A 22,535-nucleotide genomic window follows, 5' to 3' on the forward strand; every position below is an offset into this window, starting at 1 on the left:
AACCTACAGCAAATATCATTGTTAATAGGAAAAAGTGGTGTTTTCACTAAAATACATAAGATGGAGATGCCAACTACCACCTTTTCTATTCATTACTGTACTGGATATCTTGGCCATCTCGATAAGACAAGAAAAATAAACAAAAGGCAAAAAAAAAATGGAATGGAAAAAAATGTTTTCATTATTTATAGCTGATAAACTGTCAACATATAAAACATAAAAGAATGGACAATTTAAAAGTAACCAGAGCTCTTTGGAGAAATGGCTGATTGAAGGATTGGAATAGGAAAACACAACATGAATCTGATGCATCTTGTAGTGCCAAAAAGTAAGGAAGTTCTCAAAAACAAAGAATGAGGACACGTCAAAGAAGCAAGACCTGAAAGAGTCCTCAGTGGGTAAAGCTGGAACAAATTGAGCAACAAAACAAAGAACAGAGTATTGGGTTATCAAGTTAAATTATTAAATAAATATACATGATATCATAGTGATATAAATAAGTGACTGGAAAAATAAAGGATAAGAGATAAATTTTTACAAAAGAATTCCAAATAATATGTATAGATATACCCTCCTCAGAAACTGGAGCTTAGTTCCTCCTCCTCTCCTTAAAGGCAGTCTAGATTCACCCAAAGAACAGAATGCCAAAAGGGAAAAACAGCAACTTTCCCATGGAGAAACCTGACCAAAACCACCTTAACTAAGGGATCGAAGTTCACATCACCAGGGGATATCCTATGAATACTATATACTCCCTGATATGGTGGGATAAGAAGGACATTTAAACTCTGTGATATTCATTTAAACTTGAGACAACTCCAAATTGAGGGACATTCTATGCGAGGGACAGTATCTTCAAAACTATTAAGTCATCTAGAACAAGGGTAGACTGAGAAACTGTCATAGACTAGAGAACATTATGGAGATATAAAAATGAAATACAATGTGGTATTTTGAATTAGACTCTGGAACAGAACAAAAAAAGATATTTATGGGAAAACTGATAAATCCATGTAAAGCCTGATATTTAGTTAACAGTAATATATCTATGCTGCTTTCTTAGTTTGATAAATGTATCATAGTAAGGAGGATATAGGAACTCTCTCTCCATACTATCTCTCTACTTATTTTTCTACAAATCTAAACTTACTCCAAAATTAAAAACTTGCTTAAAAATAATAGAACTTTGTAAGATGAACACTAATAATATCAATAAACAAAAATTGACTCATTTCCATATACCTGAAAAATGGATATAATATTAAATAAAAATATCCCATTTATAAAAGCAGAAAACTCATAAAGTAAGAAGGGGTAAATCTAATTTAAGATATGTAAGATCTTATGCAGAGACTTACAAAGCTCAGACAAAAGATATTCAAGAATTTATTTAAAATAGAGGGATATATTCTGTTCATAGCTAAGAAGACGCAACATCATAAACTTATAAATTTTCCTCAAACTGATCTGTAGATTCATCACAATTCCAAAGTTTTTATAGAACATGATAAACTGATTCTGAAGTGTTTGAAATAAAAAGTGCCAAGGATATATGATACTCTTTAAGAAAAATAAGATGGGAAGATTTTGTGCTATTAAATATCAAGATTTATAAGGGAGCTAAGTAATTAAGGTAATGCAGTACTGGTTCGAGGACAAAAATCTGGTCAATAGCAAAGAAAGCCCAGAGACAGACCTATAAAGAACTTTGATGTATGAAAGAAGTGGCACTTCAGATCATTAGTTTATCCATGTAGAAAATAAAATAGCTCCATATCTTATACCCACACAAAAATCAATTCCAGTTGGATTCAGGACTTAAATAAAAAGGTAAACCTTTATTAGAACAAAGAGTACGTAATATGACTGTTGGTCAGGAAAGACAAGACAAAGTGCTGGCTATAAAATGGAAAAGATGGATTTATTCAACTCAACTAGAAAATAAGAATTTCTGGTCATGCAAAGATATAATAAAGAAAAAAAGCTGTTAGGTGCAAAGGCACCCACCTGCAATCCCAGCGACTTGGGAGGATGAAGCAAGAGACCACAAGTTGGATGCTGGCATCAACAACTTAGTGAGATGCTGTCTCAAAATAATAAGGCCTAGAGATGTAGTTCAGTGGTTAAATACCCCTGGGTTCAATCACCAGTACCACACACACACACACACAAAAGAACAAAATCACAAACTTTAAGAAGATATTTGATACATTGATACATATACATGATAAACGATGAATATCTAAAATAAAGATTTCCTACAAATTGCCAGGCATGATGGTGCACGCCTGTAATCCCAGTGACTTGAGAGGCTGAAGCAGGTGGATTTTGAGTTCAAAGCCAGCCTCAGCCACTTAGTGAGGCCCTAAGCAACTTAGCGAGACCCCATCTCTAAATAAAATATTTTAAAAAAGGGTTGGGAATGTGGCTCAATGGTTAAGCACCCTTGGGTTCAATCTCTAGTACCCCCCCCCCAAAAAAAAATCCTACAAATCAATACAAATGGTTAAAAATTTAAAGGTACAAAAGATATCAATAGTCCTTTAACAAAAAAAGGAACCATGTCTCCAATAACCATGAAAAGATGCTCAACTACATCAATAACTGGGAAAATGCTAATTAAGTCCACAGTGAAATATTTTATACTCACTAAAATGACAAAAAATAAGTGGGGCAACATCAAGTATATGAAGGTATGGATCAATGTGATCTCTTATAGATTGCTAAAAGGAGTGTAAATTGGTATCATCAGGCATAATCCTGTCAAACTGAACTTTTACATGTCCTATTAGCCAGAAATTCCATTCCTAGGGATAGATAAATGGGTGTGCATGTAAAGCAGGAGACCTGTACAAGAATGTTCACAGCAGCACTAGAAATGACCCAAGTGTCCATAATAGATAAATGGGCAAATAACTTTTTTATGACCACCCTAAGAAATGTGATACATTGATAATGAACAAAGTACAGCTATATGGAACAACAGAAATGAATCACAGAAACATAATACTAAGTGAAAAAGGAAGTCACAGAAAACTACATACACTATGAAACCATTTTACTTTAATGATTTCTTTCTTTTTTTTTTTTTTTTTTTTGGCAGTGCTGAGGATTGATCCCAGGGCCTTGTGCATGCTAGACAAGCACTCTACCACTGAGCCATATCCCCAACCCCACTATGAAACCATTGTAAGAAAGCTCACAACTAAGTCAAATAAACCATGTATTGGTTAAGCATACTCACAAATATGAAAAACAAAAACCCTCATATATGAAAAAGAGCAAGGGAATGCTAAACACAAGACTTAAGGATGACTTGGGAGGCTGAGGCAGGAGGATTGCAAGTTTGAGACCAGCCTTGGTAACTTAACAAGTTACCAAGTAACTTAGTAAGACCCTGCTACAAAAAAAAAGGGGGGTGGGGATGTAGCTCAGTGGTTTAACACTCCAGGTTCATTCCTCAGTACCAAAAAAAAAAAAAACAAAAAAAAACTTAAAAAAGTGGGAAATTTTAATAGGAAGGACACACAGGGAGATGAGATAGAAAATGACAAGGGTAGATGCTATCGTTAATGCTGTTCTTGGGTGGGGTAGTGAGTCCCTGAGTTTTCATAATACTACTATAACTCATATGTACAATATATATTCTTTTATCATATGTCTACATTTTATTCATTTGTTTACAGTACTGGGGATTGAATCCCAGGGTGTTCTACCACTGAGATACATCTTTAGCACTTTTTTATTTTTAATTTTGAGACAGGGTCTCACTAAGTTGTCCAGGCTAGCCTCCTACGTGCAATCCTCCTGCCTCAACTTTCTGAGTGGCTAGGATTACAGGCATGTGCCACCATGCCCAGCATATCTAATATATTTTACATGAATAAACAGAGAGAAGAGTAAGAGGAAGTAAAAACTCATTTGAAGGGCTGGGGTTGTGGCTCAGCGGTAGTGCGCTTGCCTGGCATGTGTGAGGCACTGGGTTTGATTCTCGGCACCACATATAAAGAAATAAAATAAAGGTCTATAAACAGCTAATATTTTTTTAAAAACTCTTTTGAAGAGTTTCGCTCTTAGGAGAATTCAGAAATAAAGTCATGATTTCAAGGGGGATATGAGATGGAGTGGGTTTAAAAAATTCTTTTGAGATAAGAACAACAGGAGGGACTTTGATGAACTCACTTTCCCTCTAAAACAATGATAATATGGGCAAATCAACTGAAATCAATTTCAGAACTCTGGCAATTAACTAAAACCACAGAATGAAATGAAAATCATATATCCAAGAGAGATTACTGAATCTTGGTAAGACAGTAGGCTTTGTGACATTTTACTTGTGACTAGTCCCTTTCTACACTCCCCACACTCTCTCCCTTTCTCTCCCAGCTTTCAGCTCAGTGGTGTAGAAGCCAAAATGTAACCAAATTCCACACAATAGAGAGATATAACTACTTTGGGAATTTAAAAGGAAATTCTGGAGAATGAGACAACCATAGGGAACTTAGTGTACTCCTAGGGATCTAAGGGGCTATGCATGTACTTAAAGGTTATGTGTATACCTGGGAAAAACTTTGGAAAGAAGAGGATCTAAGTCACCTCCTTCTGGTTGACTGTAAAGCCCTGTACAAGCAGAAGTTGAAAGCTCAGATGGTGTAAATGGCTGAAATTTGAAAGTATGTTTTCTTATACACATCTTCACGGCAAAGGATGGAAGACATACAGGCAAGGCATTGAAGGAGATCTTCTGACCAATCATTGGCTGACCAACAATATATATTTACCCTGGTGTGACTCTTAGGAATCTAGGCTTAAAAATAAAAACAAGAACTTTTAAAATACAAGCTAGCAGAAAACTCAGGGGCCACTTAATATAAAGTAGGGAATACAGAATCTACAGAATTAATCCAGGAAAGTCAATAAACAGATACATGACACCAAGAACAATAATCACAACCACAACAGCAACAAAAGCTAAAGCAAAACAACAACAAACCTTGGGAGTCCGGACGTCAGCAAGATGGCAGAATAGGGTTTTCCAGCACTCGTCCCCCCGTAGAAACATCAATTTGAACTATCCAGGCATGAAAATACCTTCACTAGAGCTAAGGAAACCAGGTGAGAGATTACAGCACCTGGGTGTAGCACAGAAATAAGAAAAGACATTGAAGAAGGCAAAAAGAACAGTTCCAAATTATCCACTCACCCCTCCCACAAACTCAGACAACACAGTGTAGCTAACCATGGTTAGATAGCTAACCATGAGGGGAAAGAAGAGGGAACTGAGAACTGAAATTTGTCTTGGACACCAAAACTGGGTCCATTCAAGTAAAACCCAGTTCTAGGTAACCATCCACAGTCCCAGATTCTAGGCCGGTACCTACAGACTGATACTCAAGGCCAACTCTGATACCAGGACAGATTCCCCAGAGTTCCAGGCTCTAGGACTACCTGGTAGACTCAGTCTATAGGCCTATCCAAGCACCAGGCTGACCCCAGGCTCACAAATGGCTCAAGTTCCAGGCTAGCTCCCATATACTCAGGCTATTGGCCTTCTCCATAGCCAGTCCTTCCCCAGTAGCCCTGGGCCCCAGGCTTTAGGCCCATCCTAGCACTGGGCCAGCCTCCATAGCTCTAGCATTATAGCTACTCTCTGACAACCCAACCTGCAGGCCAGACCCTGGACCAGGCTAACCTCTAGCGTCCATGGCCTCAGGCTCCAGACCCACCACAGGTTCCAGACCAGCACAGAACGGTTGGCCCACATAACCCCATGCTGCAGGCCTACCTCAGCATGAGGTCAGCCCCCCTGGCCTCAGGTAGCAGGCTTGCAACTGGAGGCACAGACTCTAGGTTTGTCCATGGGAGGCTGGTTCTGTGGCTCTACATTTAAGCAGAACCACAGTCCAAGCTTGTTCTAGCATATGTGGAATTCAGGTCCATCCCAGTAGAGTCCAATGCAGGGCTGGCTCCTTTGGATCGAGGCTTCATACCTTCCCTAGCACCAGGCCTACCCAGGCTCCAGGCTGATCCTATGGCTTAAGGCTACACTGGACCCAGAGTCCAAGCCTGCTCTAACACAGGATCAAGGCCCACCCCAATAGACATTAATGCTTGGCCAGTCCCTATAGACCAAGGCTCCAGGACCACCTCTGTAGACCCAGGCTCCAGGCCAGCTCCCATGGACCCAAGACCCAAGTCTCCTGCCCCATGGATTCAGGCTCCAGACTTTCCCAGTACCAGGGTAATCCCTTTGGAATCAGGCTTCAGGCAAAACCAGTGAATCCAGGGACCAGGCCTATCCCAGAGTCTGGCTAGACTTAGGCTCATGGCTCACCCCAGTACCAGGTCAGACCTTGTGAACCCAGATTTTAGGCTAACCCCATGAATACAGACTCCAGGAATGCCCTTGTGGACCCAGGTTCCAGGCCCACCCCCATAGATCCAATCAATAGGTCAACCCCATTATATCCAGGCTCCAGTTCAAACACTAGGATAGCCTGACCAAGGACTGCAGCACCAAGCCTGCCCCATAGCCCACACTGACTAGTAAAGGCCTTTTACAGACAGTGTCACTTTTGCAAATCCTGGAATAAGTCCCTACCTCTTCAAATGCATAGAAACTGAAGTACAGTAATAATTATCAAAAATAACCAGGGAGCTGGATGCAGTGGTGTATGCCTATAATCCATGCAGCTGGGAGGCTGAGACAGGAGGATAACAAGTTCAAGGCCAGCTTCAGCAACTCAGAAAAGCCCTAACCAACTTAATAAGACCCTATCTCAAAATAAAAAATAAAAGGGCTGGGAATGTAGATCAGTGGTAAATTACTCTGGGGTTAAATTGCCAGTAACCCCCCACCAAAATAATATTAATCAAGGAAATACACTACTACTAGAGGAATAAAATAAAGCACCAATACCAAAATCTAAAAAAAAAATTATGAACTGTCTGAAAAAACAATTCAAAATAATTGTTTTAGTGAAATCCAAGAAAACACAAAAATAATCCAACGTAGCAATAAAATAATAAAAAATAAAGAAGAGAAAATTATTAGAGAGGTTGTAATTATAAAAAATTATAGAGCTGAAAAAGTCATTGAATGTAGAGAAAAAGGCAACAGATCATTAATAGCACAACTGATCAAGCAGAAGAAAGAACATACGAACTTGAAGGCAGGTTATTTAAAAATATATACTGAGGAGAAAAAATAATGAAAAGAATGAAGAAGCTGAGCATGGTGGCAGCACACCTGTAATCCCAGCAACTTGGGAGACTGAGAAAGGAGGATTGCCAAATCTGAAGCCAGCGTCAGCAACTTGGTAAGACCCTCCGCAACTTAGTAAGACCCCATTTAAAAATAAAAATTAAAAAAAGGTTGAGGATGTAGCTCATGGTAAAGCACCCCTGGGTTAGATTCCCAGTTTAAAAGAAAAAAAGAAAGAAAGAAAAAGAAAAAGAATGAAGAAGCTTGTGGGGTATATGGAGAAGCATCAAAGGAGCAAATAAATATTTGAATAGAAATTCATGAAAGAGAAGAGATAGACAAAGGAAAAGAAAGTTTATCAGAAGAAATAATAGCTGAAAACTTTCTAAATTTTAAAAAAGATATAACTATCTCTGTATAGGAAGGTTCAAAGGTCTCCAATCAGATTCAATAAAAACATAGCTACAAAAGGACATATTATAATTGGACTGTCAGATGTCAAGAAGAAAGAGAAGATCCTGAAAGCAGAAAAGAAAGAAGCAAATAACATGTAAGATAGTTATAAGGCTAGCATCAAATTCCTCAGCAGAATTCTTATAGGCCAGTAAAGAGTGGAATGATATTTTAATGTGCTGAAGGAATAAAACTGTCAACAAAGAATACTGTATCTGGCAAAGCTATCCTTTGAAAATGAAGGAGAGATGTAAGACTTTCCCAGACGAACAAAAGTTGAGGTATTTCATAACCCAGACTTGTCTTACAGGAAATGCAAAAGGGAATTCCTCAAGTTGAAAGAAAAGGATGCTAATTCGTAATATGAAAACATAAAGAAATCATAAAACTCACCAGTAAGTACACAGTCAAATTCAGAACACTCTAATACTACAATGGAAGTGTGTACATGACATCTTTAGAATGAGAGGAAACTATTAAAAATAATGATAGCTACCATAATCTGTTAATGGAAACACAATATAAAATGATGTAAATCATGAGATCAAAAGACATAAAATGTCGTGTGTGATGGGGTGAAGTGAAAGTGTGGAGCTTCTTTTTTTCTCCTTCTCTCTCTTCTTATTTTGTAGTACTGAAACCCAAGGCACTCTTCCACTGATCCACATCACCACCTTTTTAAGTTTTTTTTTTTTTTTTTTTTAGAAATTTTTATTCTTATTTTGAGGTAGGGTTTCACTAAATTGCTGAGGCTGGCCTTGAATTTGTGATCCTCCTGCCTCAGCCTCCCATGTAGTTGGGATTACAGGTTTGAACTATCAGATAAATGTGAAGTTTCTTTTTCTTTCTTCTTTTTCTTTTGGCTCTGGGGTCTTTACCACTGAGCTACATCCTCAACCCTTTTTTATTTTTTTTGTTTTGACACAGGGTCTCATTAAGTTGCTCAGTTGATAAGTTGATAAGGTTGGCCTTGAACTGTGATCCTCCTGTCTCAGCCTCTAGTCACTGGGATTACAGGTGTGCACCGAGAAGTGTGGAGTTTCAGTTTTTAAAATATATTTTTAGTTGTAGATGGACATGATACCTTTATTTTATTTTCTTTTATTTTTATGTGGTACTGGGGATTGAATCCAGTGCCTCATGCATGTTAGCAAGTGTTCTACCACTGAGCCACAACCCCAGCCCTATGAAGTTTCTTAATGCAATCGAAGTTGTTATCAGTCTAAAATAGCCTCTTATAAATATATTTTATGTAAGCCTCATGGTAACCAGAAAGCAAAAACCTATAGGAGATACTACAAAAAATAAAGCATCAAAGGATACCACTAGAAGAAATCATCTAATCACACAGGAAGACAGCAAGTGATGAAGAGAGGATCAAAAGATCTACAAAACAACCAGAAAACAATTAACAAAATGGCAGTAATAAGTCCTTACCTACCAATAATTACCAGGATTTAAATGGATTAAATTCTGCAATCCAAAGGCATAGAGTGGCTGCATGGACCATAAAACAAGACTCAACTATGTGCTGCCTACAAGAGACTCAGTTTACCTTTAATGACACACATAGACTGAAAGAGAAAATATATGAAAAGATATTACATGTGAATGGAAACCAAAAGAGAGTAGGGGTAGCTATACTTCATCTGATAAAATAGACTTTAAAACTATAAAAAGAGGTAAGAAGGTCAATACATAATGATAAAAGGGCCAATTCCTCCAGAGGATATAACCATGCTAAACATTATGTGTACCCAACAGTGGAGCACTTAAATATACAAAGCAAATCTATCAACAGAGCTGAAGAGACAAACTGTAATGCAGTAATAAGAGGGGACTCTGATAAGCCACTTTCTATCTGAACAGATCATCCAGACAGAAAACCAATAAGGATACATTGGCCTTAAACTACACATAAGACCAAATGAACCCAACAGATTTATGCAGGATATTCTATCCAACAGCAGCAGAATACACATTCTTTTCAAACACACATGGAACATTCTCCAAGACAGATCATAGGCCACAAAACAAGTCTTAATAAATTTTAAAAAACTGAAATCATTTCAAATGTCTTTTCCAACCACAATGGTATGAAACAGAAATCAATAATAGAAAGAATTTCAGAAAATTCACAAATATGTGGAAATGAAACAATATACACCTGAATAACCAATGGGCCAAAGAAGAAATTAAAAGGGAAAATGTAAAATATCTTGAGGAAAATGAACATGGACATACAACATACCAAAACTTATGATGTGCAGCAAAAGCACTTCTAAGATGGAAGTAAATTGCAATAAATATCTACATAATAAAAGAAGAAAGATATCCAACAGCCTAACATTATACCTCAAGTAACTAGAAAAAGAAGAGCAAACTAAATCCAAAGTTAATAGAAGGAAGGCAATATTAAATATCTGTGCATAAATAAATGAAAAAGAGCTACAAAAAATAGAAAAAAATCAACAAAAGTAAGAGTTGTACTTTTTTAAAAAAATAAACAAAATCAACAAATCTTTAGCTAGATTAAGGAAAAAAAGAGAGATCTCAAACAAAATCATAAATGAAAGATGAGACATTACAACTGATGCCATAGAATCACAACAGATATAGGAGACTAATATGAACACCTGTACATCAACAAATTACATAACCTAGAAGAAACATAGAAATTCTTAGACATATACAAACTGTTAATAAATAGAAATTCTAAACCAACCAATAGTGAGTAAAGAGATTGAATCCATTAAAAAATAGTCTGTCATGGGGCACAGTGGTGCACTCCTGTAATCCCAGCAGCTTGGGAGGCTGAGACAGGAGAATTGCTAGTTCAAAGGCAGCCTCAGCAACAGTGAGGCACTATGCAACTCAGTGAGACCCTGTCTCTAAATAACATACAAAATAGGGCTGGGGATGTGCCTCAGTGGTCGAGTACCCCTGAGTTCAATTTCCGGTACCAAAAAGAAAATTTTAAAAAAGTCTCTCATCAAAGAAAAGCTCAGGACCCAATGACTTCACTACTGAATACTACCAAATACTTAAAGAACTAATACCAATCCTTTTCAGACTCTTCCAAAACACTGAAGAAGGAGTATATCCAAACTCTTTTATGAGGCCATCATTATCTTGATACCAAAATCAGATAAGGACATTACAAGAAATGACAATTATAGGCTGATATCTTGAAGAAAATAGATGAAAAAATACTACTCAAAATATTATCAAACCAAATTTAATAGTACATTAAATGGATCACTAACCATGATCAAGTAGGACTTATCCCAGGGATGCAAGGATATTCTCAACACATGCATATCTACAAAGATGACACACCATATTAACAAAGAGAAGGACAAAAACCATAAGATCATCTCCATAGATGCAGGAAATGCATCAACTTTAGTTAATAATAATGTATTGTAGGTTTGAAAATTGCTAAGAGAATAATAGATTGTAAGGGTTTTCAACAACAAAAATGTATGTGAAGCGATGCATATATTAATTAAATTGATTTAGCTATTCCCCGGTGCATGTATATTTTGAAACAAATGATCAAAATATATAATTTTTATTGGTCAACTAAATATAAATAAAAAATTTAATAATGAAAAAGAACAATAGCTGGGCATAGTGGTATACCAGTAATCTCATATACTCAGGAGTCTGAGGAAGAAGATCACAAGTTAGAGGCCTGGGCAAGTTAGCAGGATGTTGTTAGCAAGTTAGCAAGATGTTATTGTTTTAAACAACAACAAAACCTCAAGGGTAGTAACCAGATGTGGTGGTGCATGCCTTTAATCCCAGCTACTTGGGAGCCTAAGGCAGGAGGATTCCAAGTTTGAGGCCAGCCTAGGCAAATTTGTGAGACACTGCCTCAAAAAATTTTAAAAATGCCTGAGCTATAGCTCAGTGATAGAAAGTGCCTGCATTGGGGCTGGGGATGTGGCTCAAGCGGTAGCACGCTCGCCTGGCATGCGTGCGACCCGGGTTCGATCCTCAGCACCACATACAAAGATGTTGTGTCCGCCGAAAACTAAAAAGTAAACATTAAAAAAATTCTCACTCTCTCTTTAAAAAAAAAAAAAAAAAAAGAAAGTGCCTGCATGGTTCAATCTCCAATATTGAAAAAGAAAAAAAAAAAAAACCCACAACCTTGAGAGTGAAAGAGTGATACTACAAGTGTTAAAGCAAAGTATATACAATGTCCAATTTAAAAAAAATTTGTAGCTATAGATAAACAGAATGCCTTTATTTAATTTGCTTTTTTAATACATATATTTTTTTAGTTGTAGGCGGACACAATATCTTTATTTTATTTTTATGTGGTGCTGAGGATCAAACCCAGTGCCTTATGTGTGCCAGGCGAGCGCTCTATCACTGAGCCCCAGCCCCAGCCCCTATTTTATTTATTTTTAGGTGGTGCTAAGGATTGAACCCAGTGCCTCACACATGCTAGACCAGCACTCCGCCACTGAGCCACAGTGCCAGCCCATATACAATGTCCAATTTTTGACAAAAAAGAAATTACGAGACACACAAAGAAACAGGAAAGTATGACACACAGGACAAAAGGCAACCAATGAAATATGATCCTGAGAGGGCCCATGTTTAGGACTTAAAAGACAAAGACTTTAGCTATTATAAATATTTTCAATGAAATAAAAACTATATCTAAAGGATTAAAGTATTAGAACAATATCTCAGCAAATGAGGAATACCAATAAAGTGGCAATTTAAAATATAATAAAATTGAAAAGTGCAATATCCAAAATGAATACATCACTAGAGGGACTCAATGAGAGATTTGAGACGGGAGGAGAGAAAGGGTAAACCTGATAATAGGTTAATAGAAATTATCCACTCTAAGAATCTGAAAGACAAAAGGAAAGAGAAATGGATCATCACAAACCTGTGGGACACCATCAAATATAACACATACATAATGGGGTCCCAAAGGAAGAGGAAGAGAAAGAGGTAAAAGTTACCAAATTTAATGAAAAATATTAATCTACACATTTAAGGAGTTCAAAGAGAAAAAACTCAAAGAGATTTATATCTAGAAATATCATGGTGAGACTGATGAAAGTCAGAGATAAAAGAAAATCTTGAAAGAAGTAAGAGAAAATGACTTACACATTCAAGGGACTTTCAATAAGTTTGTTTCCTCATCAGATACCATGGAGGTCAGAAGATGGTGTGATGATATCTTCAAAATGAAGTAACAAAAAGACTGTCAACTATTAATTCTCTATCCAGCATTGCTGTCCTTTGAAAAGGAAAGAGAAGTTAGGATAAAGAAAAAGTGAGAGAATTTGTTCCTAGCAAACTTATTCTACAAGAAACACTGTCAGAACTGGGCACAGTGACACACAGCTGTAATCCCAGAGGCTTGGGAGGCTGAAGCAGGAGGATCCCAAGTTCAAAGCCAGCCTCAGCAATTCAGGGAGACCTTGTCTCTAAATAAAATACAAAAAAAGGGATGGGGATGTGGCTCAGTGGTAAAGTGTCCCTGGGTTAATTCCCTGGTACAAAAAAAAAAAAAAAGAAAAAGAAACAGAAAGAAAGAAAGATAGACTTTCAGGTTGAAATTAAAGTTGACTAAATATGCAGGGTATGGTGGTGAACACACCTATAATACCTGTGGCTCAGGAGGCTGAGTCAGGATGATTTCGAGTTCAAAGCCAGCTTCAGCAATTTACTGAGGCTCTAAGCAACTTAGAAAGATCCTGTCTCTAGATAAAATATAAAAAAGTGGGGCTGGGGTTGTGGCTCAGAGGTAGAAGTGCTTGCCTAGCATGCATGAGGTACTGGGTTCGATCCTCAGCTACCACATAAAAATAAAATAAAGATATTGTGTCTACCTATAACTAAAAAATTTAAAATATATATGTATGTGTGTGTATATATATATATATATGTGTGTGTGTGTGTGTGTGCGCGTGCGCGTGTGTGTATGTGTGTGTGTATATATATATATATATATATATATATATATATATATATATATATATATATATATATATATATGGCTGTGGATGGAGATGTGGGTCAGTGGTTAAGGGTTCAATCCCTGGTACCAAAAAAAAATTGGCTAACTGTTAACTTGAAGGTAACTATACAGTATTACAAAAGAAAGTATTTTTGTTTGTAACTTTTATTTTCCTTTCTATCTTAAAAGACAACTGCATAGCCAGGTAAGGTGGTGAATGTTTGTAATCCCAGCCACACAGGAGGCAGGGGTAGGAGGACTGCAAGTCCAAGGCCAGCCTAGGCAACTTGATGAGACCCTCAATAAATATTTTTAAGGGTTTGGGATGTAGCTCAATGGTAGAGCACCTGTAGGTTCAATCCCAAGTACTGGGGACATAGACATAAAAATAAATTAATAAATAACTATTTAAATGAAAATAATAAAATTGTTGATTTGGCTTATAATGTATAAAAAGATGATTTTTAGGACAATAATGCAATAGAGGTGGGAGGGAAAAGTGGTACACTGAAACAAAGTTTTTTTAAAAAAATATTTATTTTTTAGTTACAGGTGGACACAACATCTTTATTTCATTTTTATGTGGTGCTGAGGATCGAATCCAGTATCTCACGTGTGCTAGGCAAGCATTCTACCACTGAGCCACAACCACAGCCCCACAAAGTTTTTATATACTATTTGAATTGAGTTATTATTAATCCAAAGTAGATTTTTACAAGTTATCATGTTAATTGTAATACTCATGGTGATCAGTAAAATCTGAGCTAAAAATACAGTTAAAAAGGGAATTAAGGGCTGGGGTTCTGGCTCAATGATAGAGTGCTTGCCTAGCACATGTGAGGCATTGGGTTTGATCCTCAGCACCACATAAAAATAAGTAAATAGGGCTGAGGTTGTAACTCAGTTGGTAGAGTGCTTGCCTAGCACGGGTGAGGCACTGGGTTCAAGCCTTGGAACCACATAAAAATAAAATAAAGATATTGTGTCCATCTACTATAAAAAATTTAATAAATAAATAAAGTTGTTATATTCATCCACAACTAAAAATAATTTTTTAAAAAGGGGAATTAAAAATTTACAGTAGACAGTATCTATTTAACACAAAAGAAGAGAGGAATTGGGGAACAGATGAACACAAACAACGTAAGACATACAGGACGTCAGGCACCTTGGAACATACATATAATACCAGCGACTTGAGACCAATCTCGGCAACTTAGCAAGGCCCTAAGCAACTTAGTGAGATCCTGTCTTAAAATAAAAAATAAAAAGGGGCTGGAGTGTACACAGTAGTTAGGGACCCCTGGGTTCAATCTCCAGTATAAAAAAAAAAGACATACATGAAGTGAATAACAATCTTTCACAAACCCATTCCAAAAACAAAGGAGGATGAAACAATGTCTAAATCATTCTATGCAACCTACATACTATGTAGGTTGTATGATAAGAAAACTATAGACCAATATCCCTTATAATATCCTTTATGAACATAGATGTAAAAATCTCAACAAAGTACTAGCAAAACAAATCTAGTAGCATATAAAAATTGTATATAACATGATCAGGTGGGTTTTTATCTGAAAATTAATGTAATATACCATATAAATAAAGCATAAAATACACGATCATTTTAATAGCTGCAGAAAAAACATTTGACAAAAATCCAACACACATGCAACAATTAGGAATAGAAGGAAACTTTCTCAACCTGATAAAGGGTATCAACATAGGACACACAGCTAACATCGTATGAAAAGGAGAAAGACTCAATATTTCCCCCCTAAGATCAGAAGTAAGACAAGTATATCTGCTCTTATAATTTCTTGTCAAAATTGTAATAAAAAGGGTCTGGGGTTGTAACTCAGTGGTAGAGTGCTTGCCTAGTATATGTGAGGAACTGGATTCAATTCTCAGCACCACAGATAAACAAATAAATCTAAAAATAAAGGTCCATCAACAACTAAAAAATATTTTTAAAATTGTAATAAAATGTCTAACCAGGGCAATTAGTCAAGGAAAAACTTGGTATCTATTTAGGAAAGGAAAAATTAAGACCATATATATTTACAAATGACACCTTTTTATTGAGACATAATATTTATACATCTTTATGGGGTATACTATGGTAATTCAATACATGTTCACAAAGTAAAATAACCAAATCAGGGTAGTAAGCATCTCCATCTCTTCAAAGCATTTCTATAAAATCATTTTTATGTGTTGTGAATTTTATACTTTTCTAGTTTGTTGTTGTTGTTGTTGTTTGTATCAGGGATTGAACCCAGAGGTGCTGAAACCCCGAGCCACATTCCCAGCCCTTTTTATTTTTTATTTAGAGACAGGATCTCACTAAGTGGCTTAGGGCTGAGTTACTGAGGCTGGCCTCAAACTTGCACACCTCCTGCCTCAGCCTCCTGAGTCACTGGTATTACAGGCATGCAACTGACTCCCATACTCTTATAGTTATTTTGAATTATACCATATATTTTTTAACCAATAGTTGTTACTGTGCTATAGAAAATCATAACTAATTCCTCCTCTCTGTGTTTTAGTGCCCTTTATTAAACTAATTTCCAGCCCCCATCCCCACTGCCATTTCCAATGTCCAAGAACAACTATTCCACACCATTCTTCTATGAGATGAACTACTGAGTTTCCACAAATTTGTGAGAATTACATGATTTTATATATGTAAAAAAACCTAAGGAATACACTAAATAATTATTTGAACTAATAATCATTTTAAGCAATGTATGATAAACAATAAACAAAAATCAAATGTATTTCTATACATTAGCAATAAGCAATCAGAAAGTTAAAAAAAAAGAAAAAAAATCCTATTTATAATAGCCTCAAAAAGAATACAATGCCTAGTAATAACTTAACAAAAGAAGTACATAACTTATATGATGAAAACTACAAAACACTCCTGAAAGAAATTAAAGAAGTTCTAAATAAACAGAGGATATGCCATGTTTATATAGTAGAAGAGAATATTGTTAAATGGCAACCCTCCCCACACAGATATATAAATTCTGCACAATCCTTATTGAAATTACAGTCTTTTTAAAAAAGAAATTGATAAGCTAATCCTAAAATTCATATGGAAAAATAAAAGTGCCTTAGCAGAGCCAAAACTATCTTGAAAAAGAAAAACAATGTTAATGAAGTCCTACTTCCTTATTTCAAAATGTTCTATATAGCTACAGTAAATAAGACAGTATGGTCTGGTGTAGTAAAAGACCTACAGATCAATGGAATAGAATTTAGAAACCAGAAATTTCCCTTTATATTTGTGATATATGGCCAAGTGATTTTTGACAAGGTTGCAAAGATCATCCAGTGAGGAAAAGAATACTTTTATCAGTAAAAGGTGCTGAGAGTGAGATAGTCACATCACAAGAGTGAATGTAGACTAAGCGATGGTTTGAATGTGTTCCCTCAAAGTTTATGTGTTGGTAACTTAATCTTCAAGTTCATATGTTGATACTATTTGGAAGTGAGGTCTTTGAGAGGTAACTGGGGTTAGATAAAGTCCTGAGAGTCAGGCCCCACGATGGGATCAGTGGCTTTATAAGAAAAGGAAGAGAGACTTCAATATTCATACCCTCACTCTCTCACCATGTGATGACTTTTGCCATGTTATGATGCAGCAAGAAGGCCCTCACCAGATACAGTTCCTCAACCTCGAACTTCCCAGGCTTTTCTTTATAAATTATCCAATTACAAAATATAAAGCCCCTTTTCTTTATAAATATTGTATTGTAGCAATACAAAACAGACGAAGACAGACTCTTATATTATACTACCCAGAAAAATTAACTCAAAATGGATCATCAACATAAATGTTAAGAGCTAGAGCTATAAAATTCCTAGAGGAAAACAGTAATAAATCTTTGTGACCTTGAGTTAGACAATGATTTCTTAGATATAATACTAAAAGCACAAGTGACAAATGAAAAAAAAAATGGACTTCACCAAAATTAGAAACTTCTGTGCATCAAAGGACACAACCCAGAAAGTGAAAAGACAACCCACAGAATGGAAGAAAATACTTGGAATTCATATATTTGATGAGGGACAAGATATACAAAGAACTCTTACAACTCAAACATAAAAAGAAACAATACCAATGAAAATGAGCTAAAGATTTGAATAGACATTTCTTCAAAGATTATATACAAATAGCCAAAAATATATAACAGGATATTTAAAATAATTAGTCAGTAGGAAAATGAAAATCAAAACAATGCAATTCTACTTTATACTCATTAGGATGGGTATAATAAAAGACAATAAAAAGTGTTGGTGAGAAGGTGGAGAAATGGAGACCCTCATATATTGCTAGTGGGAATGTAAAGTGTGTAGCCACTTTTGCAGTTTGGTAGTTTCTTAAAAAGTTAAACACAGAGTTGCTATAAGACACATCTCTTCTACCCAAGAGAAAAGAAAACATAAATCCACCCAAAAACTTGCACATGAATGTTCAGAGAAACATTATTCATAATAGCTAAACATGAAAACAATCGAAATGTCTGTCAACTGAGCAATGAATAAACATGGCATTATTTGGCAATAAAAAGAAATGATATATGCAACAACATGGATGAACCTCAAGAACATTATGCTAAGTGAAAGAAGCCAGAAATAAAACCTAATATATTACATGACTGCATTTATATGAAATGTCTAGAACAGGCAAATCTATAGAGATGGAAAGTATATTAGTAGTGGCCTAGGGCTGGGAAGAAGGGAAGTAATAAGGGATGAATGCTAATAAGTAGAAAGCTTCTCTGGCAGGGAAGAGGGATGAAAATGTTCTAAAACTGATCATGGTGATGATTTTACAACTCCATACATATACTACAAACCACTGACCAGTACCCTTCAAAAGGGTAAATTTTATGGTATGTACATCTCAATCAAGTTGTAACAAAAGGACAGAAGCGGGCTGGGGTGTAGCTCAGTGGAAGAGTACATGCTTAGCACAGATGAGGCCCTGGGTTTGATTCTCAGTGCTTAAAAAAGAAAAAAAAAAGAAAGAGAAAAAATGTGGAGGAAGCAATAAAAAAAAATCTATGTGTTAATGAGAGTGATTTTTTTTAGATGAGAAAAATATTATTTTGGCTCACAGTTTTAGGAGTTTAGTCCAAGGTCGGCCAACTCCATAGCTCTGGGCCCAAAAATATCATCATGGTGGAAGGGCTTGGCAGAGGAAAGTAGCTCAAAACATGGCAACCAGGAAGCAGAGGAGACATTTACCAGGGACAAAATATAAACCCCAAAGGCACATCCCCAGTGACATACTTTCTCCAACCATACCCTACCTGCCTACAGTTACCACCCAGTTAACCCATCTCAGTGAATTAATCCACTGATTAGGTTACAAATCTCTGAGAGTGATCCTGTAGAGAGGGGAAAATTGGTAGAGCAATGTCCTAAAGTAGGTAAGAGAGGGTGAGATCTAGAGCCAAAGTGTAAGGTATGCATTGGGGGTTTCAGGACCTTATACATGCAAAGCATATGCTCTACTACTGAGCTATACCCTTAGCCCAAAGAACTGGATTTTGATGACAGCATAAATAGATTATCCATAATAATAGAGAAGTAGGCAGGGCATGTGAGTACAGATGCTATATGGTGGTTGGATGTGAGAGTGGGAAGTGGTGGATGTTTTCTTCTTTTTAATTTCTTTTTTGTAGTTGTAGATAGACAGCATGTCTTTATTTGTTTCATTTTTATATGGTGCTAAGGATGGAACCCAGTGCCTCACACATGCGGGGCAACTGCTCTGCCACTGAGCCATAGTCGCAGCCCAGATGTTTTCTTCTGATGCCTTTACTTTTTCAGTTAAATAGGAAGCCTGAACATGATGGGAGAGGCTGTGTTGGAGTTTTGAGGAGAGAGAAGGTATGAAATCATCATCTTGGAAAGTAGGAGAGTGAATGGCTTGGGGAAATGCTTGGGAACAGGCAGAGTTGGATTTAACCAGGGATGGGGTTTTGCCTGGTAAGTATGATGAAGTAAGAGAGGGGCAAGGGAAATGAGGCTGTATACAAGAGAATAATTATAATTAATGGTGAGCCATGGAATTTATCCTAATTAAACAAGGTACATGGGAGCAAAAGTGTGACAACATTCGGTCCCAGTGGGGTTGAAAGATTGCTGGATTGGGGGATTAGAGGCAGTGAGCAAGAAGGATAGGAAGTACTGGTTAGATAGCAGGATGTTAGAAAATGAAATCATGGAGATTTCATTTTCTAACATCACAGGTACTGCTAAGAAGAAAGATAACATTGCTAGAATGGGTGGTTGAGGTGCAGTCAAAAAGCAGGATCTCTATAGGAGAGTTGGTCACAGAAATGAGAGATGAGAAGGATCATTAGAAGGATCATTTATGAGGATATTAAAATCATACAGAGTTCAAACTTGAGCAGTGTTAAAGAGAGTTACAGTGAGTTCATAGCTAAACAACTTCTAGGAATGAGAAAGGGGGCAAGTATGTATGTCTACACATGACCATAACAGAGGGGCAGTGGATGGTAGAGTCTGATGATTTGAGATTTAAACAGGGTGACTGATAGTTGTATAATCTCAAAGAATATCAACATAGATCACTTATTAATTACAGAGGAACAAAGAGTACATGGCTGAGGGTGTGGGTCACTGGACTAGCATGCACAAGGCTCTGGGTTCCATTCCCAGCACTGCAAAAAAATACAATTATATGTTGCTTAACAATGGAGATGTGTTCTGAGAAATGTATTGTCAGGCAATTTTATAGTTGTGTGAACATCACAGAATGTACTTACACGAACTAAGACAACTATGACGTTACTAGTCAATTGAATCATATGAGACCACTGTCATATCCGTGTCCATCATTGACCAAAACATCATTATGTGGTGCATGGCTGTAACTACAGTGGAGAAACCTGGCAGACTTTACCTTAAACAAAAAGAAACAAAATTAACATTAAGAAAAAAAGATACCAGGTGCCTCCTGATATGACACACTCGAGACCCAACATCTCCTCTATGGTATTCTTGCCAAAATTACATAACTGGAATATAATCACAATCAAACTTCAGACAAACCTAAATTTTATAAAAATAACTGGTCAGAATACTTCAAAGTTATCAAAGTCATGAAAGACAAAGACTAAAGATCTGGTCCAGATTGGAGAGCCTAAGGAGACATATGATGAATCATGAATCGGATCCTACAAGAAAAAAAATATATTAGTAGAAAAACTGATGAAGTCTAATAAGTTCTATACTTTTATTAGTAGTACTGCACCAATATTAATTTTCTAATTTTTTGTTGTTGTAGTACCAGAGATTGAATTCAGGGCCTTACTCATGCTAGGCAAGCACTACACCAATGAGCTACACTCCCAGCCCAATTTTCTATTTTTTTTTCTTTTTGGTACCGGTATTGAACCCTGGGGCATTCAAACACTGAGCCACATCCCCAACCCATTTTTGTACTTTAGTTAAAGACAGGGTCTCACTGAGTTGCTTAGCATCTCGCTAAGTTGCTGAGGCTGGATTTGAATTCACAATTCTTCTGCCTCAGCCTCCCAAGCAGCTGGCTAATTTTCTAAGTTTTGATACATAAACTATAGTTATATAATTTCTTAACCTTTAGGGGATCCGAGTGAAGGATATATGGGAACTCTTCTGAAATTATTTTAAAATTTGAAAGTTTAAAAATTGTAAAAACAAACAAATAATGATTAAGGAAGAGGAAGACAAAATGTCTGGAAAAGACGATTAGAAGCAAGGACACCCAATTCAGAAGGCTAAGGCAGGAAGACTGCAAGTTCAAGTTCAGCCTCAGCAACTTATCAAGACTTAGTCTCAAAAAAAAAAAAAAAGGACTGGGGTTATGGCTCAGTGGTAAAGCATCCCTGGATTCAATCCCCAGTAACATACACACACACACACACACACACAAAAAAAAATAATAAATAAGCAGCAAGGACACCTACCATCACCTCCCACCCTCCTGGTAAGAAGGGTATGAGAGCTACTGGGGGAACAGAGTGTTCAGGGGGAAGTCAAATCTCCATTAAAACAGTGATTCTCAGTGTGGACAGTCAAGGAGTGTTTGGGGGCACTTCTGATTGTCACAAAAGTAAGAGATCATTAGTGACATTTAGTGGGCACAGACCAGAGATATACTCAAGATAACACCACACAATAAAGAAGTGTTCTGCATACCGTACAACTTTAAAATGTTGTATCAGACTATCATATTGATAAAAAATATGTTCATTCATTCATTTATTTGTCCAACATTTATTGAGAGAGCCTACTATGTGCCAAGCATTGTTTTAGGTAATACAGATACATCAGGGAACCAAAAAAAGACAAAAACTGCTGTCTTTCTGTTGCTTACAAATGAGTGTCAGACAATAACAACAAATATAATAGAGGTAAATAATATATAGTCAGGTGCTGCATAATGATAGTCAACTAAGGACCATATATATGACAGTGGTCCCATAAGATTACATCACCTAGGGACATCATAGCCATGTTAGTTTGCATAAGTACACTCTCTTATGTTTGCACAATGACAAAATTGCCTAACGACACACTTCTTGGAGAGTATCACCACTGTTAAGTGACACATGACTATTATCTAAGAAAATAAAGAATACTATGGAAAAAATAGAGTAGGGTTAGTGGTAGGAGGGAGCTGAAATTTTAGATCGGATGGTCAAGGTAAACCCTAACTGAGAAAGTGACAACTGAGTAGAGGCCTGAAAGAAGTAAGGGCATGAGCTTTGTGGATACTTGGGGTACATGGAAATGTGACTAGGTACATGGAAAGGCCTAGTACAAAATCCCAAAGGTAGAAACATACCTAATGTG

The 22,535-nt window shown here is 36.5% G+C and overlaps 1 protein-coding gene across 12 annotated transcripts in view; it reads right to left on the reverse strand.

Moving 5' to 3' along the window:
• The window catches only part of Kantr (KANTR integral membrane protein), a 102,680-nt gene that overhangs the window by 77,983 nt on the left and 2,162 nt on the right, over positions 1–22,535 (reverse strand). For 5 of the 12 annotated variants that reach the window (XR_006853444.2, XR_006853443.2, XR_006853438.2 and 2 more), the window contains exons 3-4: positions 20,465–20,601; positions 12,797–12,929 (exon numbers count right to left, since the gene is read on the reverse strand). The exons of 1 other annotated variant lie outside the window; for it this stretch is intronic. The gene's annotated coding sequence lies outside the window, so the exon portion shown is untranslated. Of the gene's footprint in view, positions 1–4,993; positions 5,133–12,796; positions 12,930–20,464; positions 20,602–22,535 lie in introns of all 12 variants that reach the window. 6 more of the 12 variants (XR_009227524.1, XM_046452645.2, XR_006853437.2 and 3 more) reach the window with 5 other exon arrangements.

The sequence above is a fragment of the Marmota monax genome, unplaced genomic scaffold, assembly GCF_021218885.2.
Source record: "Marmota monax isolate L192 unplaced genomic scaffold, Marmota_monax_Labrador192_F-V1.1 WCK01_AAM20220418_F8-fsc00223, whole genome shotgun sequence".
NCBI lineage: Eukaryota > Metazoa > Chordata > Mammalia > Rodentia > Sciuridae > Marmota > Marmota monax.